Source organism: Protopterus annectens, chromosome 2.part1, assembly GCF_019279795.1.
Source record: "Protopterus annectens isolate FY-2018-M chromosome 2.part1, PAN1.0, whole genome shotgun sequence".
Classification (NCBI taxonomy): Eukaryota; Metazoa; Chordata; order Ceratodontiformes; family Protopteridae; genus Protopterus; species Protopterus annectens.
In genome coordinates, this window is record NC_056729.1 from 144,216,882 (window position 1) to 144,239,666 (window position 22,785).

Here is a 22,785-nt window from a genome sequence, read left to right on the forward strand (position 1 = left end):
TTGCTGTGTCTTTTGGCTTTTCTTGGTTAGGGGTCACCACAGTGGAACTCTGGTCCGCTAATGATTGGCAGTAGATAGTTGCCAGCTCTGACGCACAACCTTCAATGAAGGTACGCCCATTCACGCATGTCTCCACACAGAAGACGCTTTAGCTGAGAATCGAACAGGACAACGTCTTACTGGGAGGCGACAACGCTATCGCAGCACCATGGCTCCATAAACTAAGAGACTAAAAATGCTTAACTACTGTGTAGTGGTTGATAAGAGTACCCCCACACTAAGAGAGAAAGTAAAGTAAGGGAGAAGGAAGCATAATGTCACTCTCGCAGTAGCTGCCATGACAGTCACTACATCGATACAGTGAGTCTTCAGTGTGTAAATGCTAGTAAACATGCTAACCAAAAGCGGCTGATTAGCATGACATTAGAGGCTTGAATAAACAGGTTTACTGTTATTATTGGTTAGGAAAAGGATGCACTTCGAAAAGAATATGGGCAAGATGAGAATATATACTCTGGCAGCCTGCCCACAGTGGCATTTCATGTGAAACTGAATGAGTGATGGGGCAGTAAAATGTTTGCTCACACAAGACAGTGGCTATTGAGGTCTTTCATAAGCTAAGGCAAATATTGCACCTAAAAACATAAATAAACAAAAATCTTAAAAACATGTGCTCCAGTTCTACATGAATAATTTCCTAGGTGGCCACATGGTTCACCATTCTCAAACCTGGGCTTGGCCATACCTAGTAACCCTCACTAGTCTTTGGTTCACATGCAAACAGTTCCTTGAGTTCACCTGGTCAACAGTTTGGTAGGTTGTAAAGCTGTTTCTCCTTACTTAGTTATAAAGACTCATGGAACACCTCATATTTGATTCCCTGATGCACAAGTCTTGCTGTGTAGAACAATCTATTTATCTGAATCTTTTCCACTATATTTCATTAACTGTAATGTCAGTAGTGTTTGAAATGGAAAAAACACTGACTGAAGTCTCAGGTCAATGAAACTCAGAAAAACAAAACATTTTGAACTCTCTTACTGTCTTCGTTCCTTATATATCTACTAACTTCATGGTCCTACAGCCACAGAGAAAAGTAAAAAATACAGCCAAAGAGAAAAGTAAAAAAATATCACAGAAATTGAATCACTGCCAATGTGCAAATAAAAATGACATCAGCCTTGATCTTTCTTATGAAGAACAGTGATGATGGACTTAATTGTCAGGGAATACAATGCAATGAGTTTAAAATCCAGCTACTTTAAACTTGATTAAGTATAGGATAATGTTCTAAATCCTGTCCAAACTGTGATTAAATCTATTTTTATTTGATTACAACAATCCTTTTATTCTATATTTAGCAAATGGTACAACACACAGCCATATAGAAATATAACTTGTCTGAAATTAACTGCAAAAATAAATAACGTGACTATGCATACACACATACATACATACATTTATACAGACATGTTTGGGGAGTACAGTAATGTAACTGGGAATCTACATGTTGGTGTCTTACCTACTATATAAAGGTTTCTTTTATTTTTTTATTTATTTGACATTTGTTAATGGGGGAGATCCAAGTGAGCTTGTAGCCCATGTTCAGCAGAGGCCCGGGGAGAAAAGCTCCAAGTACAAATTAGAAATAGCATTATATAGCAAGGTACAATCCAATATCAAAAAGTATTGGTATAAAAGAATACAAATATTTAGGCATAGTACATGTGGAATACATCATAACATAGATTTGAAGAAATAAAAACAGATAGGCCATATTAGTGTAAGTCTGTTGAGTAAAAATTAAAAACAAGTTGTTGTCTTTCGGCTTTTCCTGGTTAGAGTTCGCCACATCGGAACTCTGGTCCGCTAATGATTGGCAGTAGATTTTCACAGAGCCGAGTTGTCAGCTTGACGTCCAACCTTCAACAAAGGCACACCCATTCATGCATGTATTTTGAAATGCCACTCGACCTGCGGGGAGGACATGCAGACTCCACACAGAAGGCACTCCCTGCACACTAGCTGAGAATCGAACGGGAGAACCTCTTGCTGAGAGGCAACAACACTACCGCTGCACCACCGCGGATAAACTTAAAAATTAAAAACAAGTAATTTCACAATAAATAAAAGTAGGTAACAACACTTTATAGAACATGTTATTCTGTCAATGTTCAGCAAGGCATGTGAGTATAAGTACTGTAAGTAGTTAGAGGATAAGAGGAGAGAAGTGGGTGACAAGGATGTGAGAGGGTACAGGGGATTGGAATGGTTTAGGGATAGGAAAAAGAGACATTAGTGAGAAGATGGGAGATGAGATCATTATAAGTATTGCTAAAGTCAGCATTAGAAGTACTGCTAAGGTCAGCCTGGGGATGTGCTAAGTCAGCCTGGAGATGTGCTAAGTCAGCCTGGGGATGTGGTAGGTCAGCCTGGAGGTGTGCTCAGTCAGCCTGGGGATGTGCTAGGTCAGCTTGGGGATGTGGTAGGTCAGCCTGGAGATGTGCTCAGTCAGCCTGGGGATGTGCTAGGTCAGCTTGGGGATGTGCATGAGCAGATCCATTTACTGTTTAAGTATGTCTTGAGTAAGCATTTAAACATGGGAGGGTTGCTGGTGTTAAGAATGTGTTGAGGAATGGAATTCCATGTCTTAGAGATCTGGTTAGAATAAAGGGAATTACCATAACTGTTGTTGGATTTAGTAACTTTTAGTAGGAATTTACTGGAAGATCTTAGGGTTCTGTTATTGGAATAGGTTTGCACAAGGTTTTGGAGAGCTGGGCAGCTATTAGCTGGTAGATGGTGGCATGTGTGACTGTAAGTTGGTTGAGGGACGGGAGTTTGGGATGTTTTAGCCAGTTTAGTTGATGGAGAACAACACAGTGATGTGATCTATGTGTAAGGTTAGTGGCAGATTTGGCAATTTTCTGGTAACAGGTTTCGAGTTTATTAAGGTCAGATCTTTTATGGCTTGTGAAAATAGAAGCATATAATAGAGTAGACAAATGGTGGGTTCTAGCAATTGATTGTCTTGTGGAGTTAGTAAGGTATGATTTGATTCTGTGGACAGAAGCTAGTTTTATGTCGGTCTTATTAATACTGAAGGACGCATGTTTGCCAAATCTTAAGTTTGTGTCAATGGTGACTCTGAGTAGTTCGGTTTAGGGACAGGTTTGATGATGGTTTTGCTGTATGAAGGGATGCTAAAGGGAGTTGTGGTCAGTAGATTTGTTACTGGAGAAGAGCATTTATTTGGTTTTGTTTAGATTTAGAATAAATTGATAGTAGGAGAGAAAATATTCTAAGGCTACAAAGGATTTTTTGGGTAATGTCTTGGAGTTGTGGAAGGGAGGATGCAGCACAGATGAGAGTGGAGTCATCTGCTTATTGGATGACTGTGGAGAGGTAAGTAGCAGTGTTGAGTTTGGTGGTAAATATATTAGAGAAAAGTGGACTAAGAACTGAACCTTGAAGAACACCAACTGTAATGGGTAACAAGGAGGAGAGATCATTTTGTCATTTCATAGCTTATTGGCAGTCAGAAAGATAGTTAAGAAACAAGGGGAGGGCTGTTTGAGATAGAATTAAGGGATGACAGCTCATTAACGAGGTTTTGGTGGGATACAGTGTCAAATGCTTTGGACATATCTAGAAATATAGATGACACTTGTCCACTATTTTTGAGTAAGATAAAAGTATTACTGAAATTTGAGGGCAGTTGTGGTACTGTGCTTAGAACAGAAACCATGCTGGGTATTTGTTAACAGGTTGTTAGATAACAGATGGTTGAGACGTTGTGAGTGGATACATTTTGCCAGGATTTTGGATAGAGACAATAGAATTTCTATTGGTGTGTAGTTGGAAAATTCTGTTCAGCAGCCACCTTAAAGTAGTGGAATTATGTAGGAAATTTTCCAGAGTGGGGCAACATATTGCTCTGTGATTGATCTGTTGATCAGCAGTGAGACAGAGTAAGAGATGGCACCGGCTGCTAACTTGAGATATTTATTTGGTAGCTGATCAGCATTAAGGATTATGGGTTTTAGTTTGCTTAGGAATGTTTTTATTGTACTTGTTTGGATAGGTTTTGGAGAAAAGGAAATGGTAGTAGCTTCTGTTATTGGGGGGACAAAAAGTGGCACATTGTTATAGCTGTTTATTAGTCAAAGGATGGATTTGGTAAAAAAGAGTTAAACTGGGATGCTAACTTAACTTTAGTATTTGTGGAGGTGGGGGTTGGGGTTGAAGACTGTCCTGGTTGAAGGAGATGTTTAAGCAGCTGTCCGTACCCCTCCAGCTCTCAGTATACCTTACAATTTTCACAACCCTTGCAAACGGGTTGCTCAGCTGTTCCCTTCCACTGGTCCATGGAAGTTTTTACCTGATCTAGCAACTTCATAAACCTGGCCACTAAACAATAAAAGGAAATGATCATCCTGAAAGAAAAATTACTACAAAAGCATTATTTCCACAGCCCTTGCAAACGGGTTGTTCAGCTGTTCTCCTTCTACTGGTCCACAGCAGTTTTTGCCTGCACTATCAACTTCATGAACCTGGCCACTAAACAAAAAAAAAACAAACAATCATCCTGAAAGAAAAAGGACTACAAAAGCATTATTTCCACAGCCCCTGCAAAAGGTTTCTCAGCCAATCCCCTTCTATTGATCCACGGCAGTTTTTACCTGCTCTAGCAACTTCATGAATCTGGCCACTAAAATATAAAAGGAAACAATCATCCTGAAAGAAAACAGACTACAAAAGCATTATTTCCACAGCCCCTGTGAACGGGTTTCTCAACCATTCCCTTTCTACTGATCAATGGCAGTTTTTACATTCTCTAGCAACTTCATAAACCTGGCCACGAAACAATAATAGGAAACAATTATCCTGAAAGAAAAAAGACTACAAAAGCATTATTTCCACAGCCCTTGTGAATGGGTTGCTCAGCAATTCCCCTTCTACTGGTCCACGGCAGTTTTTACCTGCTCTAGCAACTTCATGAACCTGGCCACTAAATAATAAAAGGAAACAAGCATCCTGAAAGAAAAAGGACCACAAAAACATTTAAACCCACACAAATTCATCTATAAGTCCACAGACACCCAGAAGTGTATTATCACCTGGACTGCTTTGCCCTACACTAATGTACAGTGGTGTGAAGCCAGAACTTAAATTAGCCCAGCTAGGACAAATACATCACCTGTCCAGCTACAGATCAACTGCAGTGTAGGTTATCGTATATTTTTTACACTGTTTTAGAAGGTATTGACTGTAAGGAAAGAGGTTAGCACACTACAGGACCCCCCATCACAGCTCATATCCACCTCAGCAATTATCCACCTTCCCTGCACTCTATCAGACTCTATAGAAACTCTGTTTACTCATGTATGCAGGGTATCTAACATACTGACCTGGACAAGCTGCAATTTACTGATTGTTTTTGTGTTTGCAGTCAGGCCCAGCTCATCCCGCTTCATTTGCCCTGTGGGCACACTTTGCTCCATTACTCTACCCACCCCCATAACCACCCACCCCTACTTTCACTAGATTTAGACCTATCAAGGCCTGCCCACATTTGCCATAATCAATCTGAACCCACACTTTCACTAATTAGGCCAGTTCAAAACACCCACTCAGGCAACACCCACCTGCATTTATCTACTTTCACACACCTCCCTCCTCCTTTCTAAAACATCATACCCTAATAACATGTCCCATCTTAATAAACAACACCTAACCCAAACAGCCATGTATATCATCTCTGCATCACTACATCACTGCAGTGATGCAGTGATGCAGCCATGTATATCATCTCTGCATCACTGCTAGTAGTTTTCTCCTCCCTCACATCATACTACACACTGTTACCAGGCAATCATTCACATCCCCTCCCAAACCTTCTCTTTGGCCCATCACAATAGCCCATGTTACACTCCCATATCTCCAAACCTCTTCAATACCGGCCACAGACTACCACACTAACAAAATCCTACCTCTATCTACATCATCCAACACCTATCAAAAACACACTAAACTACTTCACAAAGTTACCAAGTTAATCTCACACCTTATCAATCAGTTAAACCTCTTTGGTGACATACACTCAAATTATGGCCCCAATAACCACAAAAATCAAATAAACAACTCCACCACCATTGACCCAGGCCTATTATACCAGAAACATCACAATTCCTTCTCCTCCTTAACATAAATGCAAGAAGTATTGGAAACAAAGTCCATGACCTGCATGCCCTGCTCTCCCACCATTCCCTAGACATAGTAAGACTTACAGAAACTTGGCTCGAACCCAGCAATAACAACAATAAAATTGTAGCTCCCAAATTCAACATACTATGAAAAGACAGGGTATCCAAAAGGGGTGGAGGGCTAGCTATTCTATTCAAAGACCACCTATTGGTTGACTGCCTACAGCTAAGCATCCCCAACTTTGAAAATGCAGAACTTATATGTACCAAACTGACACTTAACCCAAAAAAAAACACATTAACATCATAGGTTGATATGTCCCACCTGGGAGCAATATTCCCACACTAGAGAATATTCTGTACTGGGCCTGTAATTCCCTCCCACAGGAAACTATCCTAAGGGGAAACTTCAACATTGACTGGCTTAACTGTTCCTCTCAAATCCCAACATCACATATCAGCCTACATGGGTTTACCCAACTTATCACATCTCCTACCAGGATTGACATATCCTCCAACCAACACTCTATCCTAGACTGGATCTTAGTGAACAACCCATCCCTGTAAACATAATCAAGTTGCCTCCCTGATGGTCTGAGTGACCATCTGCCAACCTTTCTACTAAGATCCCGTACTCCTCACACCAGCCAATCAACCTACTGGCTAATTAGAAGTAAAAATCTTTCAACCCAAACAAGTTCCTCTCCACATTAAATAGCTGCAACTGGGAATCAGTCAGACAGCTACCCCTTTAAGATGCAGTCAACTCCTTCAACACCACCTTCCTTGACATACTAAGCTGTCATGCCCCCTCTCAAACAATCAAATCTAACTATGTGCCCTGGCTTAGTAAGGAATGCAGAGATAAGACATGGGAACAGTTCCACAAACACAAACCCCCATCAACAAGACAAAGATTCCTAGAACTGTGAAATAAAGCCAAGAAATTAGTAAGATCAGACAAAAACAAGTACTACCATAATATCCAGAAAAATATCATAATAACCCTCAAATATTCTGGGCCGCAATTAATAATGTACTTCTACCAGGCAAATCAGATACTCCTACCCCATCAACCATCAATATTGACAGCACAGCAACCCAGTTCAATAAATACTTTACTGAAACTATCCAAACCGTTGCTAATTTCTCACACTGTCTCCACCACCCCAACCCCATCAACAGTGCAGCAAAGCACCAAGTCCCAAAAAAGCTGCAACCTCTTTACATTCCACCCAGTGTCTGTTGATACCACAAGAAAACTACTAAGAAAACGAAAACCTACCACATTAGCCACCGACAACCTCCCAGCAAAAATTCTGCAAATTGCAGCAGATACTTTAGCATACCCAGTAGCCATACTCATAAACAGATCATTATCAGAAAACATGGTCCTAGATATCTGGAAAATCTCACGCATAATACCCTTACATAAAGGAGGTAACTCAACTGAACTTGCTAATTATAGGCAAATTGCCATCCTGTCCCTCTTATCTAAAATCCTAGACAGTACTATACACACTCAATTAATGACTTACCTTAATACAAATAAACTATTATCAAACACTCAACATGGTTTCTGCCTCTCTCACAGCACTACCACAGCTGTCATGTCCTTCACAAATGCAGTGGAGCACTATATAAACATAGGACTGTTTGTATCTGCTAAATTTTTAGACTTGTCAAAGGCCTTTGATATGGTCAGTCATGACAAACTCATCAGCATTCTCTCCACCCTAAATCTCAGTAACTCCACTATCACATGGCTCAAAACTTACCTATCAGGACAACAGCAGGCCATCCAATGGCAACAACTACTTTCCCCATATCTCCCTGTTACCTTAGGGGTTCCACAAGGCTCCATTCTTGGCCCTCTACTCTTCATCCTCTTCACCAACCAGCTCCACACAATCACACTACAAGCCACTGTCATACAATATGCAGATGATGCTACACTAATCTGCACAGCTTTCTGCTTTCATGCCTTCCACACCACAACACAAGAATCCTTCCTGTCCAAAGAAGCATGGCTCAGCAACTCCCAACTCATACTAAACCCCAACAAAACAAACCTCCTTCTCTTCTCCCCAACAAAAAGTGTCCTCTTCCTCCCAAACTTTCACCATCCTATCCAAAAATAAAACGACCATCACCCCTACAACTCATACCAAACTGCTGGGTGTAGAAATCGACAATTTAAAGTTCAATATACACATAATAAAAACCATTAAGAAGTTCCACAAAAATAGGTTTACTTTACAGAAACAAACAATTCCTAACTAGATACTCAAAAGCTACTATTGCTCGCATGCATCTCCTAGCTTCTCTCCTATATGCCTCCCCAATCCTAACCAACCTCTGCAAATCTGAACTAACCAAACTCAAAACTTGTAATAATAAAATTGTCAAGTTTGCCACTGATGTCCCATACAGAACAGATCACTGCACAGCTCTTTAACAACTAGAATGGCTAGAACTTCCTCAGCAACTACTCTTTAATTAGTTAACCTTTGCCCACAAAATATTGCATCAACTAGAAAACCCTTGCCCTCCAAAAACTATTACAACCATACATCACTTCCAGATACCTCTGCTCTAATAATAAATTCCTACTACACACCACCAAAGCAAATAACACAGCTGGAGAATCACTCTTCTCAAACTACATCCTTAACATATGGAACAAACTACCCACCTAAATTATTACCTGTTGCTCTTTAACACAGTTTAAAAAACTCCTAAAGCTACACCAGAAAGACTGCTGGCTCTGTTCTTGTAACTGCCCTGGATAGACCTCTAACTGCTCAACTCTACTTCTCTAACTAACTTTGTATCTCATTGCCCTCCCAATAAATCCTAACTGAGGCATCTGAACTCTCCTTCTCTCTGGAGTCTCTTTTTCTTGACAAGCATGACAAATGACTTATATACATATGTACTTACTCATACTGTGATGTCTATTGTACACGTTTATCCAAGACATTTTATATTTATCATTTTGTAACTTTTATGTTTGACACTTTGAACTTGCTTGCAGACAAGACTTTTTCTTTTACAGTGCATATAAACTTTATGTTTTTGTGTAAGTCTTATATTACCTGTAATTGTAACTCAAACTTGTAATTTTGTTTAACTGGATCTTTTCTCTCTGGGCCTCTGCTGAAAAAGGACCTTTGTCCAGTCGGTCTTTCCCTATAAACAAATGTTAAATAAATAATACATAAATAAATAAATAAATAAATAAATAAATAAATAATAGCACCAAATTTGGGGGGTATTATTTTGGTGTTTATGCTGGATTCTTGTATAGAAAATTTTTTTGCTATTCTTGATCTTTTTTTTTTAGATTTATTTCTTAATTCTCAATAGTTATCAAAGGAGGCTTGGCTTTTGTTGTTCTAATATTATGCCTAGGCTTTGTCTCTCTGTCTAAGTAGCTGTTTAGTTTCTTTAGTTAGCCATGGGTTGTAGTTAGTTTTGACTCGGATGTTACGGAGTGGAGCCAGATTATTTAGTATATCAAGGAATTTGTTATTAAAATATTGAACTGCAGTATCAAATTGGAGATGGTTTAGTGGAGACCAGCCAAACTGTAACAGGAGTGTTTTAAAGGTGTTGGGTTAAAAATGTATTTTATTGTGGACTTACTTGTATAGTATTTGTTTGGGGGACAGGGGTGATGCCTAAGTAGATAGTTGGGAAGGTGGTCACTTAGACTGTCTGGGAGGCATCCTGAGTTATACCCTAGTGATGTTCTTTTGGATAGAGTCCAGTTTAGAATTGATTGCTTGTTACTATGTTTATCTATTCCAGTTGGGGAAGTAATCAATTGGGTGAATCATATAAGTTTATGAAATTAATAGGATTATCTGAAGAACAAGTATGCCTGTCGGTATTGAAATCCCCCAAAGGTAATAATGTGTTTGTGCACAATGGTGCATAATAACAATTTGTACATGTTATACTGTGAATATTATTCAGAAGTATTTTTTAATGAGTACCCAGTTTGTTGCAAAAAATGACGTTTAGGACTACCTAGTTAAGAAACAAGCATAGGGTCTTTTTTTTTCAATTAGTTGTTTTACTTACTTTACTTTGTCATTATGTATATATGTCCAAAAATCACGAAAACAAACCTTGTAAAACAAATCCACCATAAAGTGGCTGCTATTGGACTTTTTCTGGCTGTTCGGTGGATTTGTATTATGTATATATGTGATGAGTCCTTGAATCTGTCCGATGTCCTTGCTAAAGATCATAGTATCTGAAGTTACACCACTGAGAAGATGATGATATCTACCATTTAATAGTGTGGAACTCATTTGCAATTGATCTGAAAAGAGTCATTTGTAGTTTAAATAATCTGACAGCATCCAGAGTACAAATTCTCAGAGCTTTTTGTTCTTCTCTGCACAAAATAAGCCACCTGACAGTGTAAACCTTAGCTCTAGATGATTTATGTCAGTCCTGATTCAACATTTTGAAAGTCAAACAGATATTTTTTTAATAGCTACATAGCCTTGGGAGCGACACACATAAAAGGCATGATAAACCACTCACACACATAACAGAAATCTCATTACATCTGTACTAATGAGCTGATTTAATAAGAAATGCTTGGTCTGGTACATTACATAGCTTATCTTTAACTTAACTTTTTAAGATAATGAAGCAGACATAATACATAAGGTGCTTTAGAATTTGTTTTCTATTCATAGCTTTTAGACCAGTAGTAACCTGAATAGCACTCTTCAACAAAGCCACTTTTTTCAGTGATGCATTAGTCAGCATTTAATGAGTAAAATGTTTACTATAAACTTCAGCTGTAAGATTCTGTCTTTCTGTATTCAATCTATAAAGAAAGCCTGACAGCATTTATAAGAGTCAGAAGAATAATAATATGCATTCACTAAACTTTCAATGCAGTGCACAATGGGCAGTGCCCTTGTAATTGTTGTGTGTGGACCACTTCTCACTGTGTCTAGGGAACATTACCTAAAATGCATACTGAAGCATAAATGTGACTACAGTAGCATGCAGGATTTCCTACATGCTGTAGCACACTTCGATATGTAGTTACATAAGCATGTAGCGTACACTGAGTACAACATTCATTACTTCTTCTGCCCCCCTATGCACCCGGTCATTAAATCTGTTGGCATGGCAGTGTGTGGGCAATGTTTGCCAACAGGAAATTCACAACAGCTATATTTCTCTGCAGCTGAATGACACTTTAGCCATATGTCCCCCACCAAATGTACTACACAGAAATGTCACACCGCCTAGGTGCCTGAACCCTAGTTAAACTAAAACTAAATCACTAATGCATGAAATGATAGTTGAAAAGTATCTGTCTACGAGGACTGCATTGCCATAAGCCAGATAATGTGGTAGCTCCAACTACTCCATTTCAGTAAGATGGAGGAGCTGCACCCACCCTTTCTTGTTAACTCCTATGTCTTACAACTTCACATATGGAGGGAATGTATGGTACTTGAGCAAAAACAAGCATTCACTTTACTCTGAGGTGCAGCAACCTAAGAAGAATTACTTTTAATTAGAATGACTATGGGAGCACATTGGCTTGTACAGAAAATGCACTTGCATTTCCTTCACATTTTTCAATTTATACTCAATTCCACTGAAGTGGTATAAGCCTTCATGATGTACATTGTATTTCACTAAGCACCCAGTGTGGTCCACATAATAATAATCCATCCACACAAGTATTCAGTCCCAGTTAACATGTGGAACAGTAATGTCTCCTCTTGAAGTTTTATTACTAAATAGTAGGACATTTGTAGGAGAAGCTGACATTCTGTCACAGGGCAGATCTAATGAGATAGGTATATTTGCTTTTTGGGTCCCATAAAATTGATCTTTGGGGCATGCTGCTTACTTACTCTCAGTTAATAGGCTAAACATTAATGGCTTGTCATCATATAAAGGAGATTTTTTTTGAGAGAATGACAAGCTATTACAAGGCAGATCTGTTCCTTGATTTTAGTAGTTAATTTATGTGATGGGAGTTTAATCAATCAGGGTGTTTTATGCTAATTATGCATAGAAGCCTGGTCCATAGTACTCAATCCCTAAAATGTTTCAGATTGGTGCATTAACCCTGAGAAGGGTGAGTCGGCACAACATTGCCTGCAATACTGTATAAGGATCTAAATAGTTGTGAGTTAACATAATTTGACTAGATCAGGGGTCTTTGAATAAGACCAATGTGCTAATCAGATTAAGTCTTGAAAACTGAATCTGAAGTCTCTGAAAATATTTTATTTTTCAAACTGGAGACTTTGATTTTGTGTGTGAGTATGCGTGTGTGTGTGTGTGTGTGTGCGTGTGTGCGTGTGTGCATGTGTGCGTGTGTGTGTGTGTGTGTGTGTGTGTGTGTGTGTGTGTGTGTGTGTGTGTGTGTGTGTGTGTGTTTGTGTGTGTGTATGTGTTTGTGTGTATATACACACATATATATATATATATATATATATATATATATATATATATATATATATATATATATATATATATAGATCAGCTTACCGAAGTTTCAAAACTTTGAACATCATGTGGCCGAGACCATATGATCGAAGATTTGAAAGTTCAAACATTTTGAATGGAGATCGCCATACAGGGTGGAATGGGAAAGTTACCATTTTACTCACTGTAGTGTGATCTCAGAGTTTGGTATATTTCATTTGAAGGAGGAGTATGGGGTGCAGGGGTGCTTTCCCCCTGCAGAAATGTAAAAATTAATTTTTTTTTTAATTTTAGTTTTGAAGTTTCAAAACTTTGATCATATGGTCTCGGCTGTATGATGTTCGTGATGTTCGAAGGTTTTGAAGTTTTGAAACTTCAGTAATCTGATAGGGACCTATATATATATATATATATATATATATATATATATATATATATATATATATGTATACATATGTATATGTATATATATATATATATGTATATATATATATATAAATCTATCTACATGTATATATTTATATTATATATGTATAAATCTATCTATATGTATATATTTATATTATATATATATATATATATATATATATATATATATAATATACAAACACACACACACACACACACACACACACACACACACACACACACACACACACACACACACATATATAAATTATTGTTTTATTCTTTAGTGTTAGGGACACTGATGTGGTTTTCACGGTTTCAATAGTGTGTTTCAGGCATACACTTTCAAACAGAACTGTATCAGACATCTTGTCGATCAGGCAAAAGTCCCCAAGTCACATGTAAGATGCAAAATATAAACCAGTATCAGAAACCTTTCTGAAAATTATATCCAGTATCTTTTATTAATTCCAAGATAAGTCAGAGGGCTCTTTCAAATGCTACAGAGGCCCAACACTGTTTTAATAATGGGTCTAATTTGTGTTGTATGAAGCAATAACATAATTTCTATGAAGTAACTAGACATGTCTTTAAGAATTAGATGGGTGATAGAATATTCTTTACTGATTTTTATAGATACATTTTGATCAAAGGTTAAATTAATGTATAATGTTGTCCCTAGATCTTTAACAATGTTATTTGGTTTATGATAACAGGTTACTCCCTCTAGGCTGGTGGCCTCTATTCAGAAGAGACACAAGTTATTCAAACTGACTAGTGGGGAATTAGTTTATAGCACTGGGGAATGACCCCTACTGTTTCTGAGCTCTAGAGATTTTTGAAGGAAGAAAAAGGAACAAGAGAAGAATTGAGAGAGCAATCTGTAGTGCTTGAAGAATTCCAAGATGTGTGAGACAAAATGGAAGCTGGCTGAGAGTGAGGTGATGCTGAATGATGAAGTATCCCAGACTCTGTAAGAGAGGGCATAGTTGTTACAATGTTAGAGGTCTGGAAACTTGTGTGCTGCTGGAGATAATGGATCAAAATGAGCCAAATGCTAATGAGGAAGAAAACTGGAGTACTATGGTGGATGGCATGCTGGAAGAAGTAACAGAGGAGGTGCTGCCAGATGAATCAGGAGAAAGAGCTGGATGGCCATAAGGTGCTATCAGCAGTAGAGGTATGATGGCTAGTGGAGATGTTGATTGTAAGAATCAAAACAAAGAATGATAACATTAGTTATAGTTATGAAGTTAGAGACAAAGCACTGGACATAACAGCATTAATACATTTAAGAATAAAAGATGTTTACGAAGTTACTTTTGAAACTTTTTCTTTACTTTAAAAATTATGAAGTAAAAAAATTGAGGTTATTTGTACCATGGGATTTGTATATTTTTTGGAAGTTGGGACTACATTTAAGGAAGAAAATAAGTGTGCAGTTCAGAACATCTGACTTAGAGGAACTCTAGTTAAATACTTTTACTGTGTATTTTTAATAAGGCGCATGAGAAAAAGTATGATGTAAGACATCTTTTGATGGAGGGGATGGGTAATACTAGATGTACATGAAGGAAAGTACAACATAATTTAAAATGTTATAACTGTGAACTGGAAATGGAAGACAGTGAGGTATTGAGGCAGACCTCAACCATGTCTTTTGCGGAATGAGAAGCACTTTGTGCAAGACTGTTATAAAAGAAGATGTGGGCATTGCACGGAAATAGAAAAAAAAGCACAAAAATTATAGGTCTAAGTGTAGAAAATTAAATTAATTTAGACATTTTTGGTTTGACTATCTACTAGAAAATGAAAGGTTAGAAGAAGAGAATATTTCACATGGAAGACAACCTTTAGATAATATAACTGAAGAGAAGTATTATGAAGGACATAACTGGAGAAGAAAATGCAGTTATTATGGGAAAGGCTGATGGGGATGAGACTGGAAAAGTTTTACTAAGAGAAAATATCATAGTGCAAGATGAAAGCATATATGCAAAATGCTGCAAATATGCAGCATTAGGAAGTAAAGAAGGGAAGATGGAAAATTTGAGACCGGAATAGACTGAAAAAAAAGTGATCCTCAATTTATGGGGGTGGTTCAGAGAAATAAAAGAAAAGTAAAAACTAGAAATAAGAAAAAAAAAATCTAAAAAACAAGAAAGGGGTGACTTAGGAATATTAACACTAAATGTAAACAGCATTTGAAATTATATTAGAGATGTGGTACTGATTAAATGGTCTAAAAATATAAGTTTGTATGTGATGCAATTGCTAGATATGAGATTTCTGAAGGAAGAAAAAGGAACAAGAGAAGAACTGAGGCAATTTGGAGTAAAACGGTTATATGGTCAGTGGGGATGTGATGGTTGTAGCAATTGGAAGACTAATGGCATGCAATATAATGAAAAGGGAAAATATGTAAGGGTAAATGTAGTTTATGCATATTTCAATAAGAAAGAGATGTTTGAAGAACTTAAAATGTTGCACTATTAAATATTCCAATTATTATGGTGGGAGATTTTAACTGTAATTTGAAAAAGAAAAGGAAGGGAATAACACAAGATATTAAAGTAATAGGAGAAGTTATACGACATGGAGGGTTGAAAAAAGGAAAAAGGGAATATACATATAAAAGATAACTTTCAGAATTGAAATAAGATATATGGTGTATTCAAATATATGAAATATATAATAGGTAGAATAGCTGAGCTTTCAGATCATAGAGAGGTATGGGCTAGAACAGGAGATGACAGAGGAGCAATAAGAAGGGGAAAGGAATAAAAAACTTTGTCTGGAGAGATTACTAAAAGAGATGAGATTACAAGGGAACACCATATGACAATGCCAGTATATCATAAAAACTGAACAGATGAGTGTTTATAAACAAAAATGTAAGAAAGTGTTTTTTTTTTTTGACTGGAGAAAAAAATGAGTGAAGCAAAAGAATGGTAGAATATTCAATAAAATCATAAAATTGCAATAAAAAGAAATGGAACAAATTGGCAACAGAACAAAAGAAATAGAAACAGAGATGTACGCAAAATAGAAAAAAAGTTAAAAATATGTTGCTTAGACAAAGATATTTCTAAAATGAAAAAAGGAGAAAGTTGCTCAATTTTTGGGCAAAGAAGTAAAAATAAGAAAAGGAAGAAAAGGTACAAGTTTTGATGAAAAAAGAAAATGCTAGCTATAGGCAGAAAAAATAATGGAAATTGTGAAAAGGTTTGGGTTCTACTATGAAACCCCAACTTCCTAACAGCCAGCACACCAAAAGGATGAAAACAAATGCCCCAAAATCAAAATGGTATATATATATATATATATATATATATATATATATATATATTTTTTTAACTTTTTTTTTTAGGAAGGGAAGTCTCACCATACACACACACATACCCACACCTGTATATATATATATATATATATATATATATATATTAATGCCAAGGACAGTCCAGATCAATAAAATGGAGAAAAGTTCCACCTGCAATGATTTTATATCACAAAAAGCACATGAAATTATGTTGTTTGTCTTTTTTGTGTGTGCTACTGAAGCTGGAGCAATTTCACCTTGAGCATGTGTAGGGGAGCTAAATATCTGTGGGTTGAATGTACGAAAAGGAAATAGCAGAAGAAGAATTATGTATTAAAAAAAATCTGGAAATGTTAAGAATGCTCTAGAAAAGGAAATGGCTATGAGAGAAATGAAAGAAATAAAAGAAATAAGTAAAGAATCAACACCAGGAATGGATGGATTTTATTACAAAGACATGAATGTAAATTAGATGAAAAATTAATGTTGTTTAAAATATTAAATGAATGAATGAAAGAAGACAGATGTAGGTAATTATGGCAAAATAATTAAATTTGCATGAAAAAAGATGAAAGAAAAAATATATAACTCTGGACAACAATAACACTGGGATTTACCGATTATGTATTTTTTTTATGAAAATAATACAAAACAGGATGCAGAATAGTTTGGGTAAAGTTATAGGAAAAGAGATTTTGGAATAAAAGAGAAAGTGTGAAGGAAATGTTAGCAATTGTAAAAGAAGCAACATATATGATTTTTGAAAGAAAATGTGGAAGTAAGGGAAGTGAAATGTGATATGACTGAACCATTCAAAAAGGTCAGCCATGCAGCAGTATTGATGATTTTGGAGACATATGGACTAGGGGAAAATTTTTGAATGATACAAATAATGGTAGGAAATATCATGGGTAAAATGTATAGTAAATGGATGGATAGGAGAAAAGATAAAAATTAGGAGACATGCTAAACAAGATGTCAATCATGTATGTGTCTGTAATGGTAATAAAAACAATAATTCAAATGTTTACGTGTCAAACAAAAGAAACAGAATGGGAAATTGGAATTGAAGTTATAATACCAATTTGTCTGCCACATGCAGATAGTTTTACAATTCTGGCTAAAAATAAGAAATGGATAAGTAATGTGGTAGCATGAGTTGAGAAATTATTAAAGGAAGAGGGTTTACATTGAAACATAAAAAAAGTAAAGGATTTGATAAAAAAATAAGACAATTCGTGGAATATATTGTACTAGGTAGGAATTATATTAGGTATGAATCTGGTGTGTATGAAAATGTAATAGAACAATGGAAAATAATACTGGAAGAAATAAAACATGTTATCATGGTAGATAAGTTTTAATTTATGTTATCATGGTAGATAAGTTTTAATCTATCTTTTAAGAAAAAAGGTATATGTTAAATTCCTACATAAGATAGAAGAGGTCACTTAAGGTTAATCATTTGTGAACTGAGGAGGTGGAGCTAGGAACTAAACCTTCTATTTAAGGGGTAAAATAAAACATTTCAGAGCTTTACTAGAAAAGCTCACCAGACTCTGCTACACTTTGCTGTGAAGGAAAGGTTAGTTTGCTTTTTATTTGCTGTATTTTGTATTACTTTATTGCCTTTTTATATTTTGAATACTGTGATTTGTTTTCTTTACCTTGTAGTTTACTTATATACTTGTGAGTCAGGCAGAAAATTTTCCTTTTTTGGCTTCTGATGAAGACGTTCGAAAACGCAATTTGGATGTATAGCGTTAAAGTGTGCTTGGCTGGTTTTGTGAATAAAGCTGCTTTGGATCATTAATCGTTTGCCTTCTGGTCTTGGTCCCTTATTTGGCTTCTCCAGAGCGATTTTCAGTTTGGTTTCAGAAAATTTTCCCCACCCGATTACTGTCATGTTCTTAAATACCACTGTCTTTCTAGTTGCCTGCCTATTATGTTAATTCAACCATATATCACATTTGCTCTCTTCTTTCACTGGCTTGTGTGAGTAAGCACAAAGTTATCATTTTGTGAAATCACTCCCCTTCAACTATTTAAATTTATTGGCCATTCTGCTGTATTCCATAATACCAGAATACAAAAGTGACCACTCTCTTTCAATCTATCTTGCTGTTATAAAAATAGCGTCTCTCCACTAAAACTTAACTTTTTAGACAGGTAAAACTTAAGTTACCTATTTTCACATCTAACTTATCTAGTGCACACTGCAGTGTTTAGGATAAACCATTTTTTTTCATCTTACCTTTAAGCATCCCTGTGACTAGCAGTTGCTCTAATACCTGCTGGAAAGCACTAGGAAGCCTTAAACTAATACAAGCACTCAACTCTCCTTATTAATAAGGAGAAATTAATTGTAGGCACTAAACAGCCTATAATTGCAAAGTACCTTGCTAAGGCAAGGGAAAACAGCTCCTGTACATTACAAAAAAAGCACCAAACCAGGCATGTCCAAGGGTCAGCTTTCGGTGATTTCTTCTGTCCACCTGGTGAATCTGGGCATACTGGGGCAATGCAGCAATAGCCTCATGTACACAGACAACCCTATCCTCCTACAACCCAACACTACAACCTGTGAGAGTTGCACTTACATAGCCAAACTGGAAGCAAATCTCTCTCCACCCAAGATTGTGCTAGACAGTCAAAAGGAGAAGGTTAACACCCGCACTACACCTCAAGCAACACATAGCCTTTCTAAACCCACACCACCAACACCCACACATTGCAACATTAAATCTATATATGCGGAGGCCCTTAACTGTAACCTGCCCAAGCAACAAGGACCTCCAAAGCTGAAATGCAAACAAACACCAATCACAACCAAAGTGTCACATAGCTCAGAACACTAGTGTGCCACCCAGCAAAAGTCCCTAAGGCAAGACAACATACCTAACACTTTAGTCATAGGTGACTTTATAGTCAGGCACACTGATGTCCCATTCACCAGGCCGAACAAGGAGAAATTTACAGTCATCTGCCTGTCAGGTGCCAGGATCCGCCACATAATGCATGCACTCAAGTCACTCCACAACAAGTACAAATATGACTCTGTCATTGTCCATGTTGGAGTGAATGACTTCAGACGTACCTCCCTGGCCTACATGAAAAGAGACATGGAAGTGCTCATAGATCATCTGGCCCAGGCAGGTATGACCCTAGCCCTGAGTAGCATCCTGCCTTTACCCAGAATGATACCACAATATAAGGACAAAATGATTGACTTCAACCATTTGCTAATATTCTGGTGTCATTCAAAGGGGATCCAGTATCTGTATGCCTGGGACAGCATGATCGACAGACCATGATGCTTTGCCAGAGATGGTCTGCACCTAACGCCCCAGGGATTCAGGTTACTGGCTAAGGCTCTTACCACCCCTATAGTGCCTTTTTTAGGCAAAGTTCAAAGGACAAAACCATCACCATAACAGGTACAATCATGTAAGTTCTGACGGTAATGCTACTGAATGCTAGAAGTTTAAACCTCAAAATGCACTCTCTCGAGGAACTCCTAAAAATGGAGAACATCGATATCTGTGCACTAAGTGAGACCTGGTTCAAGGCTCCAGAGAGCAACCCTGCAATACCAGGCTACAACTTTTACCACACTTTTTGACCACCAAACCAGGACCGAAACACTAAAGGTGGAGGAGTGTCCATATTCACCAAGGATATTCACACCACCAGGCTAGTTGCCCAACACAATGCTTCTGAAATTCTCCAGGTGCAACTAACACTAGGTAAGACTGCAATCCAAATTGTTGCTTGCTACAGATCCCCCACCATGCCCCAAGATTCTCACTACACCTTTCTAAACATACTGGAAAATATTAAGATACAACCAAACCCCCTAATACTGGGTGATTTCAACTACCCTGCCAGTAACTGTGAAAACTACTTGTGTACCAACACCTTTGCCCAATGGTTCTTGGAATTTATAAATTCCAACGCCCTGGATCAACTAATCCATAGTCTCACCAGGGACTCCAATATCATATTATTTGTGAATCAAAATTAAATACTGTGAAAAGAGAGGTGCTATAAGACAGAAAAGGAGGTTGGAACCTAAAAAATTTAGTGTTCTTATTATCTATGCATTTTTCTGAGTAATACCGGAAGTGAAAGTCATGCAGCTATACATGATGGGTAAAATGTTATATATAAAATATATATAAAATATCAAGAAGTATAAAAGTGTGAAGGAGGAAGAATAAGTGGTGAACATGAAAGGATAGAAGAGAAAGGCTACGAGAAAAAAATAATATAATGGAAACAGAACTATAATGAGCTTGATGAAAGCAGATGATTATATCACAATATTGTGGAGAAATATTCTATGGTATAACCATGGAAGAATTTAAAAGAAGATGCCGAAAAGATAATAAAAAGAAAAGGAGAAGGTCTGAGAATTTTTATGAAGCAGGAGATTTTCTGTGGAGAATTTTATTGGATACGTTACCTGTTAAAAGCAATATGGAGTATAAGGTACTAGAAGACATAAAATGTAATGAGTGTGACAAAGAAGAAGCAATAAAACATGCAACAGAGTGAACAGTTCTGAAAATGTTTTAAAAAGGGAATACAGATTGGAAAGATTTAAAAATATAACAATGGATATGATACATGGAAAATATGGGAAAGAAGGTAAAATGCAAAAAATCAGACAATACTGTTTGTAGAAGTCTGACAAGTATGGGAAAAAAAGATGTGATGTGGTATTATATCATAAAAACAGAGATTATAAAAATGTGCTAGAAAAAAACAAAAACATGGTTCTGGAAGAATGGATGGAGACAGATGAAGAATTAAACAAAAATAGTTGATGGCCCCAGAAAGGGAGGCCACGGTGGTGCAGTGGTTAGCATTGCCACCTCACAGCAAGAGGCTCTCCAGTTCGATCCTCAGCTGGGGTGCCTTCTGTGCAGAGTCTGCATGTCCTGCCTGTGGTCGCGTTGGTTTCGTCCGGGTGCTCCAGTTTCCTCCCACATCCTAAAGACATGCTGTAGGTGGACTGTACACTCTAAATTGGCCCTAGGTGTGAGTGTGTGCATGTGTGTGCCTTCTGGGGAAGGTTGGGCACCGGGCTGGCAACTTGACACTGTAAAACTCCACTGCCAATCATGAGCAAAGAGGTGATCTGCTGTGGCGATCCCTAACCGGGAAAAGCTGAAAAAAGAAGTTGATGGCACAGAAAAGACAATTTTTTAAAAAGATGAAGATGGAAATTATTTTCTTTTTTGTGTATATTATATGTTAATGTTTAGGATAAAATGGACCGAAATGATTAGATCTATCTTATGAATATGTAAGTAATGTAAAGAAGTGTAAATAATAAAATATTTAAATAAAGCAAACCCTTCTCTTTTTCAATAAGCACTGGTGATCTTTTAAATCCACCTGAGCAACCACTGTCTCGGGCAAATAGAGCCACAGTTTAACACCTCAGCCAAATTATGTAAAGAACTCACAGCCTTCTGCACCTATTGAGCTTGGGAAACTGCAGCTCATAGATGTATACAGTTTTTACCAAGTCTCATAATACATTTGTTTGCAGTTATAGTGAGAGCATTACTATGTATTACTACTGCATCAGTTTATATATATATATATATATATATATATATATATATATATATATATATATATATATATCTATAAGCAGCATGAAGGTGTATCAAATTTTCAGTTGAATTTTCCACTCCCTATGAGAGACAAATCCATGAATCGAAAGGGAGGGCAGGGGCTGAGAAGCCAGCACAGGGGCAGGAGCTCCATGAGATACAAGAGGAAACACGAAGAGGAAGGGAACAATGTTTACACGATCAAGAAGGCGTTTCAGCAAGTAAGGCGCTAGTGACTAATTTATCTCACCATTGTTTATCTGAGATGGAACTTAATGTTTTAAGTAAAGGTTTATCGTTCATGCCCTCCACAGATATGTCTATTACAGACATTGTATTTGATTTTAAAATGTTTATTAGAAATTTAACCTTGAAATGTATGTTCAAACAAGGTATAAATGACCCTTTGTTGACTTTTAGGAAACCTAGTACTTTTATTCCAAAGCAAAATGTGTTGGTTAATGCATTTGAACAGATTTGTTTGTCTGATATGTATAAGGTTTACAATGATAGTTATCATAAAAATAGTTGGTGTAATTTGAACAAGGAGGAATTTAAATCCTTACATATGTTAGAGAATGATGAAAACTTGGTAATTAGGCCTGCTGACAAGGGTGGGCGGATCGTCTTAATGAATAAGAATGATTATGAGTCTTTGATGGATGAGATGCTGGGTAATGATAATTTTTATCAGAAAATAACACCTACTCAAGTTAAACAAATGGTAGATTCAGTTAATGAA